Genomic DNA, 12,392 nt, shown 5'->3' with positions numbered 1-12,392 from the left:
GTGGGAAGAAGCGGGGTGGGGACTTGAGGGAAGACGTGGATTTGGGGGCAGGCCCTGGGACAGAGCCAGGGGTTGGAAAGTTGGCGCCCATGGTGCTGAGTTCTCATATCTTCCTCCTTTTTACTCTCCCCTTTTGCTGTTCATTTAACTCAGGCCTTGTCTACACTTACCGGGGTTCAATGCAGTCGATTTAGCAGATCGCTCTCCCATCGACTCCTGTACTCCACCTGAACGAGAAGCGCAAGGGGAGTCGATGGGAGAGCGTCACTGTTGCATAGTGTGGCTGCCCCGGTAAGTAGATATAAGTACGTCTACTTCAGCTACGTTATTCACATAGCCGAAGTTGCGTAACTTAGATCGATCTTCCCCGTAGTGTAGACAAGGCCTCACTCCTGACTCTCTAGCCATCCTGTCCCCAATATTTAAAGATGGGTCACACAATTAATGCAAATCAACATGGGTTTATGGAAAACAGAACCTGTCAAACTCACCTTATATCTTTTTTTTTATGCCATTAATAAATGCAATAGTGGTGATGTAATCGACTTCTAGAAGGCATTTTGATTAAAGAACTAGAATGATATAAAATTAACATGAGGGACAAGGTGGGTGAGGTAATATCTTTTATTGGGCCAAGTTCTGTAGGTGAGAGAGACAAGCTTTCCAGAAAAAGAGAGCTATACTTCAGGTCTGGGAAAGGTATTCTGAGCCTCACAGCTAAATGCAAGGTGGAACAGATAGTTTAGGGTAAGTACTTAACACATATTCTAAGAACAATTCAAGGTAGAGTGGTCTGTTAACACCTCTGCAGACATAGGACAAAAAGTGTTTTGTTGTAAAAAGCCATAAATCCAGGATCTCTGATTGTGAGTGTTTAGCAGAATTATGAATTTATGATCGCAGGCTCATCTTTTGAAAGTGTTGTGCAGGCTTCCTTTTGAGGATGAGGACTGAGAGGGTGATCACTTTGTGAAAAGTGCTCACCCACAGGTGATGTGGTGTTTTCCTCTTGTATCATTTTCCTGTGTGAGTTCATTGCAGAACACAGTGATTATCTGGTTTCACCCACACCATTGTTATTGGGGTATTTAGTGCAGTGGATGAGATTCACCACATGTTGTGATAGGCATGCACATGATCCACAAATTTTGAAAGGTGTGTTGTGGGGGGTGTTGTTCATTGCAACAATAGAGATATGACTGCAGGTTTTGCATGGATTGTTCTGACAGGATTTGGTGCTGCTTTGAGTTGGTGTGTTCTGGTCTGTCGGGAGCTTGTTCTTCTGATGACCTTGGAGAGGTTTTTTGGAGGGCGGGGTGTTTGAAGACCAGAGTGAGGGTTCAGGAAAGATTTGAGAATGGGGTTGTAGTTGTTTGATGATACTCATAGATATAGGGGTTCCAGTGTGGGGTGGTAGGTGACAACTAGGAGTGTGTGGTCAGAGGGGATTTTATTTTTGTATTGAAGCAGGTTCTCCCAGGGCATTTGTGGGGCCCATTTCATGATGTGATATACTTCTCTGGTAGAGTGTTATTATTTGGTGAAGGCAGTTTTAAGTGTGTTAAGGTGAATAGCCTGGACTTTCTCCTTGGAGCATATTCTGTGGTATCTGAGTATCACATAAAATTAATATGGCACACATTAAATGGATTAAAAACTGGCTAAGCAATAGGTCTCAAAATGTAACTGCAAATGGGGTGGATGTGTTTCCAGTGGGGTCCCACCAGGATCAGTTCTTGGCCCTACACTATTTAACATTTTTTGTCAATGACAGAATGGCAATACTGGGTCAGCACAATGGTCCATCTAGCCCACTATCCTGTCTCTCACAGTAGCCAGTGCCAGATGCATCAAAGAGAATTAAAAGGCATTTTTGAGTGATCCCTTCCCTGTTAACTAGACCCAGACCTGGAAGCAAACATAAAAAAATCATCACTGATAAAGTCTGCAGATGAGACAAAAACTGGGGAGGTGGTAATGAAGAAGGCAGGTCACTGACTCAGAGTGATCTGGATGACTTGATAAATTGGAGGCAAACGTTTTAATATGGCTAAATGTAAATGTATACACCTAGGAAAAAGCAAGCCATAGATACGGGATGGGGAAGTCAATCCTGGGAAGCAGTGAATCTGAAAAAGATTTGGGGGACAGTAGATAAAGAGCTGAACATGAGCTCCCAGTGCAATGCTGTGACCAAAAGAGTTAATACAATCCTGGGATGCATAAACAGGGGAATCTCAAAAAGGAGGAGAGAGGTTATTTTACCTCTGTATTTGGCACTAGTGCAACCTCATTTGGAATCCTGTGTCCAGTTCTGGTGCTCACAATTCAAGAAGGATGTTGATCAACTGGAGAGGATTCAGAGAAGAGCCACGAGAATGATTAAAGAATTTAACAAACCTGCCTTAGAGTGACAGACTCAATCTATTTAGCTTAACAAACAGAAGGTTGAGGGGTAACTGGATTACAATCTGTAAGTATCCATATGGGAAAGAAACATTTCAAAATGGGCTCTTCAATCTAACAAAGAAAGGTGTAACACAATCCAATGGCTGGAAGTTGAAGCTACAAGCTTCTATAAGTACTGCACTTAGGAGGGAAGAATCCCATGCTCTGCTACAGACTAGGGATCGAATGGGGAAAAGGACCTAAGGGTTACAGTGGACAAGAAGCTGGAGATGAGTCAACAGTGTGCCCTTGTTGCAAAGAAGGCCAATGGCATGTTGGGATGTACAATTAGGGGCACTGCCAGCAGATCGAGGGACGTGATCGTTCCCCTCTATTCAACATTGGCGATGCCTCATCTGGAGTACTGTGTCCAGTTTTGGGCCCCACACTACAAGAAGGATGTGGAAAAATTGGAAAGAGTCCAGCAGAGGGCAACAAAAATGATTAGGGGACTGGACTACATGACTTATGAGGAGAGACTGAGGGAACTGGGATTGTTTAGTCTGCAGAAGAGAAGAGTGAGGGGGGATTTGATAGCAGCCTTCAACTGCCTGAAAGGGGGTTCCAAAGAGGATGGATCTAGACTGTTCTCAGTGGTAGCAGATGACAGAACAAGGAGTAATGGTCTCAAGTTGCAGTGGGGGAGGTTTAGGTTGGATATTAGGGAAAAAAAATTTCACTAGGAGGGTGGTGAAGCACTGGAATAGGTTACCTAAGGAGGTGGTGGAATCTCCTTCCAAAGAGGTTTTCAAGGGCAGGCTTGAGAAAGCCCTGGCTGGGATGATTTAGTTGGGGATTGGTCCTGCTTTGAGCAGGTGGTTGGATTAGATGACCTCCTGAGGTCTCTTCCAACCCTGATATTCTATGATTCTACCAAACTGAGACTAGAAATAAGGTGTGCATTTTTGACAGTCACAGTAATTAAATATTGGACCTACTTACCAACAGTGGTGGTGGATTCTGCATCACTGACAATATTTATAACTAGATTGGATTTTTTTCTAAAAAATCTGCTCTAGAAATTATTTTGTGGATGTTCTCTGGCCTGTGTTATACAGGAGATGAGAGAGGATGATCACAGTAGTCTCTTCTGGCCTTGTAATCTATCAGTTTTCCATTGTATATATTAGCACTCCTAATGATAGGGGGTGGGGGGAAAAGGGGGAAATTCTGGCCCCAGTAAAATCAATGAGAATTTTGCCATTGGCTTTGCTGGGAACAGGATTTCACCGACAGGATTTTGGGTCTAATACAGTGATACTCAGACCTCCATGCTTCAGGAGTCAAATAAATTGGCGATCAACATTATCCAAAAGAGCCACAGTAGTGTGAATTCATTGTTTATATATAATTCTCAAAGCAAAATTTTATCAACTACAATTGGTTAATAACATAGTAAAAGCCTTCTGTTTGGTTAATAATGTAGATTGGTTAATAATTAATTCACTCAGTGTTTCTTATACCATGTGCTTCAAAGAGCCACAGGAGAGAGACACTTTAAAGAGCCACTTGGGCTCCCGAGACTCAGTCTGAGTATCGCTGGCCTGATCCTTCTCTAATGAAGTCAATAGTCAAGGCTCCGTTGACTACAGTGGGAGCAGGACCAGGCCTTAAATTGTAAATAAAAGCTGACCACAGACAGTTGGACAGGTCGGTAATGCCGTGTGGCCCCATCCCTTCCGACTTCGTGTTAGCTAAGCAGTCTAAATATACTGACTATATATTTATATATTTTTCTAATGCTTCTCTCATAGTAGATACAACAATTTAGAGAAAATTAGAAATGGACAAGAGTGAGGGAACAATCTGACTAATGAAAGCCCAGCTAGGGCAGAGCAAACCAGATTGAATAAAATAGTTATCACTCCGTATAAGAAATCCCAGGATCTGCGACCTGCTCAGCTATTTATTGGGATACATCTGTAGTATAAGATTCCAGGAATCTGTATATCACTCTAAAGCCTAAAATGTCTGTAGAGTCAATGTGAAGTGGTTCATGCAGCAACAAGCATGGCTCAGAGCACTTTTTGTTCAGAATATCACCAGCTTGAATCATCATCACTGATTACATCCATGCAATGTACAACTACAGTAAGGGATATCTCTATAATATGCCAAGAGTCATAGACCACTGTCATTAGAGAGGTAACGTAACCAATTACCATCCGTACACGACAGCTAATTTCATGCAACAATTTCATTAGTTGTATGAAGGAGACTGCACAGATGGTGTATTACTTGGCCCAGCTGTCGCACCCATGCACCAATCTGCCATCCCCACAAATCTCCTGGCACAACCGCCACAGACGTAAATCAATACAACCAGTGTAGCCAATAACATCAAATATATAGCCCCTCACCACAGCACACACCCTTCATTCAACCACCTTCACACAACTCTCTCAGTACAACACCAATGTGTGAGACACATGTTACTCCCCTTTTTCTGCAAACAACTCTTGTCTTAGAGCTGACAAACTCACTACATCAAGCACATTGTTTATAGGGCATTAGTCCAAAAAAGGTAACATGTAAGGCCTCTATTGAAAGCTTTCAACTTATCAGTGTTCATAGTCGTGGTGTGTGTACAAGTGATATTTACGGAACAATGTAACTATATTTCTGCCCTTAAAGTTAAAAGGAGTCGCCGGGGGTAATATTATTCGGTGACATCCTATTCATTCAGAAGGGAGTTTCCTCTCCTTCCTGGTTAGCCAATCATGCAAGGCAAGGCTGATTGCCCCATCACAGAACAACCAATAGAAACCCATCGAAGACAACTGCAAGCAATCAAAACCAGTTGGAGGTAAAAGTGGAACATGATCACACCCAGAGGATCATCCTGTCAGTGAATAAAGACAAAAGAACATTTCAATTTAACATAGGGTGGGAGAGAGACTCTGGATCCATTCATTGAGGAGACATCTTGTCGAGCAGCGGTATTTTTCATGAGAGATTAGTTCCTGTGAAGACAGCCAATTCTGCATTGGAGTAAACTTGTGGAGGGAACCTCCTGTATTAGATAGGAAAGGTAACTATTAATGAATGTAATGCGAGTTTGGTGTTTTATGATTTTGTTTTGTATTGTAACCATTTATTTTCATAGATTCCAAGACCAGAGGGGACCATTGTGATCATCTAGTCTGACTTCTTTTATAGCACAGAGAATTTCCCCAAAATAATTCATAGAGCAGATCTTTTAGAAAAAAAAATCTAGTCTTGATTTTAAAATTGTGAGTGATGGAGCATACAACACGATTCTTGGTAAATAGTTCCAATGGTTAATTACCCACATTGTCAAAAATGTAAGCCTTATTTCTAGTCTGAATTTGTCTAGTTTGAACTTCCAACCACTGGATCTTGTTAGACATTTCTCTGCTAGATTGAAGAGCCCATTATTAAATATTTGTTTCCCATGTAGATACCTAAAGATTGTGATCAAGTCACTCCTTAACTTTCTCCTTGTTAAGTTAGATTGAGCTCTTTGAGTCTATTTATCACTGTAAGGCAGGTTTTCTAATCTTTTAATCATTTTCATGGCTGTTCTCTGACCCCTCTCCAATTTATCAACATCCTTCTTGAATTGTGGGCACCAGAACTGGGCAAAGTATTCCAGCAGTGGTTGCACTAGAGCCAAATGCAGAGGTAAAATAAACTCTCTACTTCTACTCAGGATTCCCCTGTTTCTGCACCCCAGGATCGCATTACCGCTTTTTGCACAGCATCACACGGGGAGGTCATGTTTAGTTGTTTATCTACCACAACCCCCAATCCTTTTTCAGAGTCACTGTTTCCCAGGATAGAGTCCCCCATCCTGTAAGAATGGCCTGCATTCATTGTTCCTGGATGTATACATTTACATTTAGCTGTATTAAAATGCATATTGTTCGCTTGTGCTCTGAATCAGTGACCTGTCCTCTTCATTACATACCACTCCCCAAATCTGTGTGTCATCTGGAAAGTTTATCAGTGCTGATTTTATGTTTTCTTCCAGGTCACAGATAAAAATGTTAAGTAGTGTGAGGTGAAGAACTGATCCCTGCAGGATCCCATTGAAAACACACCCATTAGCTGACGATTCCTTGTTTGCAGTTACATTTTGAGACCTCTCCATTAGCTAATTTTTAATCCATTACTCTCTCTTGTTCTCGAAGAATCTCTCCTCTTTCTTAAATAAACCTCCTTTTGTTTCATTGCAAGTGCTGTGTGGGTTACAGGAGCAGTGGGTCAAGGTGCAGCTGGTAAACTGGGGTACACTGCTCCTTTGAATGCAGAGGATCTGGGATTTCTGTAAGTAGTCGGTGTTAGGGAGTGGATACCACAGCAGAATGCTTCAAAGGACTCAGGGACCGGGGTGCACCAGGTGTCAACCTGCAGAGAAAAGGCAGGGCTGGTGTAGCCCAGAGGAGAGTGCCCAGAAGGTTTAGTGTGAATGGCTAACAGGCTGGCATGTTAGGGAGCTAACACCCATCCAAGCACTGGCAAGACAGCTTCTTGCTGGAGTCACGAGGCTACAAGGTGACTCTCAGTCCTGGGTACCCAGAGCCCTGTCACGCCATACACAGATCACTGTAGCCACCCACATGTCAACACAAGCAGCACACACAATAACCCCAAGCGTCATGCTGAAGCCTAGAATAGCTGTTGAATCAGTGGGCAGAAACAGAAACAGGGTCAGGCATGACAGAAAGCATTTTTTGTTTCGAATATCACTGGCCTGAATCGTCCCTAGCATTCACAGGCTGCTCCTTTCCAGGTTTAAGTTCACAGCCATTTTTGGCTTTTTTACACGTACAACTTAGTTAGGGACTTCGGTATGATTTAGTTGGAGTTGGTCCTGCTTTGAGCAGGGGATTGGACTAGATGACCTCCTGAGGTCTCTTCCAACCCTGATCTTCTTCTTCTATGACTTTATGAATTGCACCCATGTGACGCCACAGACTTTCAGCTCCAAGTACAATTATAAAAATCAATTGGCTCCAGCATTTAACTATTATTTATACATTTGCAATGGTGATTGTAACATCAGATACCTTAAAATGACCTCTTCTCACCATGTACTATCAATAGAATAATCTCATGTCAACCTCAGGACAAAATTCTACAATTGCCCCAAATTATGAGGATAATTTTATTTCACATCAAAATTTGCATTTCTCCCCAGCAACTAGGATGCCATTTTACTAGTATTACAGAAAAACGTTTACATCATGTATGCATCATGAACCAGGTGATACGAGAAACGTTGTCATTCACCAAGGAAGTGACTCTCATTCCCTTTGAAGGTGTCATCACTAGTAGAGTTGGTCAGGAATTTTTCAACTAAAAGTTTTTTGTCAAAAAATGCCGATTCATCTCCACTGAAACTGCTTGTGAAACAGGTTTAGATTTCATGAATCTTCTGACTCAAAAAATGCTGAAAAAAAGTTTCAAAAGTGCGTAAATATTTTATTTTGACATTTTCAATATGAAAAAAATCTGCTTTCTGATTCAACACTTTTTGTTGTGAAGTTTAAGCTAATTAGACTCGATTTTTTTTTTAAAAAAGGTTGAAATTGAAACCAAATGTTCTGAAATGATCAAAACAAAACATGAATCAAAACTGGTTTTGTGGTTTGTGAATATTTCAGATTTTGAATTTCAGCCTGAATTGAGATGACAAAAAAAATTGCACTCCCTGTAAATGTTTCTCACCCAGCCTTAATCGTTCATCATTTCCTTGCCTTTCTATTTCCTCTCCTTAGCTTTTGGAACACTTTGGGGCCTCTTTTCTCTAGCGGTATCTGTGGTCTTAAGCCCCAAACATTGCAGGCCTCCTTAAGGTTGGATCATCTCCTGCTGATGTAAATCTGACGTGGTGACTCTTAAACAACCCTACACAGTTCCCAGTTGCTCTGATGGCCCACTGGCGTTACCAACAGGCTACATAATTGATAGAAGCCTGAAGAAGACCAGACAACACAGAACCAGCCCAGAATGCCAATGTCTGCCCCACTCCCATTCAGTCATGCAGCATATTCCTCAGCTGCAGTTGTGCAACTGGGCCTGGGGCTTGCATTTACTTTTCAGAAGGTTTAGAAGGAGGTTTAAGGAAATGAGACGCACATTGTCCAGTTTCTTTTTTTTTCTCTCTCTGCATGCCTTTGCCTTCTGAATAATACCCTTATCATGAGACTGGACCGCTGTCAACAAAAGTGAGGGCAGCTCCAAACAATGGACTAAGGAGAGTGGTGAGGGATACACACATGGGGAAAATATTTCTGAGAAGATATTAAAGATAATTAGAAGGTGTCAGTCTGCAGGGGAAAAATACACCAATATTATCCTTTTCTTAAAATCAAGGATTACTCCAGCTGCTTTTAGTCTCTGCGAGAAAACAAAGAAACATGTGGTCCGTGCTGTTGTAGGCCATAGAAGTGACTGCAAAGCTCTCAGATGAAAAACATAGACATGATTTTAAATTCCACTTGGTTACATTCAGGGTCACTGTATCAAAGACAAAGCCTAACTATTAAAAAGGAAGACGAGAATACTCTTTCAAGGTTGGCTACAGCCTTTCCAGCAGCTCTCTAACTCAAGCTCCGTGAAACTCAAAGTATGTCATTTTCATAGTAATTAGTTTAGGTTGTCTGATACATTAGCTTTCTATCACTGGAGAAGTGTCTAAACAACCTGTTTTTCACATAGTGTTTGGTAATCCGGGATAATCACCAAGGGGTAAGAAACAGAGATGTGCTTTGTTACAGATACTTACAATGGTTTTATACATAACTCCTCTCAGATACCGATCCTTACAAGCTGCAGTTTTGTGGATCGAGATGAACATGGGAATTGACAGACCGGATCAAACCACTTCTGAAATATCTGCTCTCAGCCATGATCAGAACCTGTAGAGGAAAGGGAAAGAAACCCCACAGTGGACAATTATATAAATTGCCCATAGAGAAGTTTCTGTCTAACTCAAGATTGTTAAAGGTGATCTTATTCCCCCAGCATGAGGGATAATAGAGCAGCTGTGTGGAGGACAGAAGTTCCATTTTGTGAAGGGTTTTGAGAGTGCGAAATGTGGCTTCATTCCAAATTGGAATGAAAACTAAAATGTTCAGAATTCTCTGCAAAGGAGAATTCTGGCAAACAAAATGTTTCAGGTTGATTGAAATAATTTGTTTCTATTTTGACTTAATATTTTTGTATTATATTGTAATATAATACAAGTTTATATATACACACATGCACAATATAATGATAATATATATATATAATATATATAATAATGCAGAATACAAACATTTAATATGAATAATATTTTCCAAACTAAAAATCAAAATGATCAGTTCAGAAAGGTGCTAATGGGGTATTTCAAGGCTGTTTGAACTTTTTTCCCACATTTTCTGAACTCTGGTGAGACTGATGCAATTTCATTAAGTGTTTTGATTTAATCAGAACTGTATATTCTGATGGAATATTATTTAATTAAAGCTTCTCTTACCAGCTTTAGTTAATATCCTTTAATAAAAGTTATTTTTTTCCTTCTCTTTCATGATACTGTGTATATTATGATTATCCATACAAATGTCTAATCCCTTTTTGATTCTTACTAATCTTTTGGCCTCAATGGTATATTGTGGCAATGAATCCCATTGGCTGATTGTTCATGGCATAAAAAGAATTTCCTTTCATCAGTTGTAAATGTTTTTTGTTTGACGAAATATGACCAAAAGTGTCTGTGTTGATTGCATATTTCAGTCTGTATCCCAAATGTGATTTCTGTGCTTGACTTCTAAGACAGTGCGTAAGACTGACAAAGAGGGTCATGCAGTTCAAACACCTTCACCTGCCGAGGAGACACAGCTCATTGAGAATGAATGGGTCTAACTGCCTTATAATGGCCACACACGGGCATTCTCCAGGATAGGCCCTGGTGGACGCTCCCGCTGACTGGAAAAAAACAGTTTGAGCAAGCAGACTCAGAGACTCTCAGTGTGAGAAACAAGCCAGGAGAGAAGAACAACACAGAACATGCTAAAAGAAAAGAACACTTGTGGCACCTTAGAGACTAACAAATGTATTTGAGCACGAGCTTCCCTGAGCTGCAGCTCACTCCATCAGATGCTCGCCATCAGAACATGCTGACAGTTGTGACCAAGGTTTGCCACACAGACCTTGGTTGTGCGCTGGACCTGTTCTGTTCCTGTAGCTGATGAGGCAGGCCGGCCTCACTGAACTTGTAGTGAGGAGTATGATTAGATGAGACTAAACAGGCATGTTGACCACTTGTTGTTTTAAAATCCTTTTTCTCAAATTCCATGTTTCACCAAAAAATACAAATACAGTCTTTTGAGGAGGCTATTGGTCATGTATCACTGAGCGGGGGGGGGGGGGGAGCGAAGGAAGGGACTCAATCCTACCAAATCAGATTTGCAGGGTGGTAAGTAGTTGGCATGTCGGACAGCTTCCCTGTGTCTCACACAGGTGAGCGCCAACGTTGCAAGACTGGTGTGGGAGAGAGACAGACCAGAAAGGAGACAGATGTGGAGCTAGCCCAGTAACTGAAATACTTCCATGAAACGTCCCCTAGCCTTGTACTCCATGAAAGGGTAAGTAGGAGTTCAGACCAGTCTGCTCCATACTATTTTAATCTATCTGTATTAGGTATGTGCTAAAAAGTCCCAGTTTCTCCAGTCTCTCTGTCTGTAGAATACTTTCCATGCTGGTAAGAATTTTCCTTACTTGTCTCCAGACCTCTCTATTTCTGCTATATCCTTTTTAGTAGATAAATGTATGCCAATGCCAGAATGGACGACTGTGATCATCTAGTCTGATCCCCTGCATAACACAGGCCGCTGGACTTCCCTGAAATAATTCCAGTTTGAACTGGAGCAGATCTTCTAAATAGACATATTTGAGATAAGATGACCAGAAACAAACACAGTCTCCCAAGTGATGGGCATGCTCTAGATTTATTTTTTTCAGTGTTACAATATGGTTATCATTTCCCAACCCAGTCTCTGGGTGAAGACGATGTTTCTGGGTTCTGTAACTTACTTTGGGTGCAAACAACTTTGGGGGCTCTGAATCTTGCTGGGCTCCGTGGTGTGCATGCCATTGCTTAAAGATGAAAACAAATCAGGTCCGTCAGTTACACCAATACATGTAGCAAACAATAAATAATGACATTTCATTGATGGTGGGTTGCAGAGTATAGGGTTGATTTCAGAGACCCCGCCCGCCACCACCTGCCGTTACAGATCCACGCTGCCTGCCACCACGGACCCATCCCGCCTGCCACCTGCCGTGACAGGCCCATCCCACCTGCCACCACAGACCCCTCTTGCCTGATGGCTGCCACCAAAGACCCCTGCCACCTGCCCCCACAGACCCATCCCACCTGCCACAAGAGGCCCATCCCACCTACCACCACAGACCCCTCTTGCCCGATGGCTGCCACCAAAGACCCCTGATGCTGCCCCCACAGACCCATGCCACCTGCCAGCACAAACCGCTCCCACCTGTCACATGCCACTACAGATGCATCCCACCTGCCACCCACTGCCACAGACGCCTCCTGCCTGACAGCTGATGCCACAGACCCATCCCGCCTGCCACCTCCCACCCATCCCACGTGGCTCAAGCCACCACAGGTCTAACCCATACATCACCACTCCCCATCTTCCTTACACCACCCCACCACCATAGATTTATCACACCGTACTCCCTTCTGCCACAGACCTATCCCATATGACACAAACCATCACAGACCCATCCCCTATGCCACCACCCACCACTATAGATCCACTCAGGCCACCACCACCTGCCACCGTCCTGCCACAGACCCATCCTGCCCTTCCCACATGCCAAAAACCCACCCCACAATGCCACCTGCGGCCACCTATTATCATAAACCAAACCCATGCACCACAACCCACCACAGACCTGTCCCAGAT

Source organism: Lepidochelys olivacea, assembly GCF_965140295.1.
Source record: "Lepidochelys olivacea isolate rLepOli2 genome assembly, chromosome: 6".
NCBI lineage: Eukaryota > Metazoa > Chordata > Testudines > Cheloniidae > Lepidochelys > Lepidochelys olivacea.
This window is presented reverse-complemented; position numbering follows the sequence as displayed.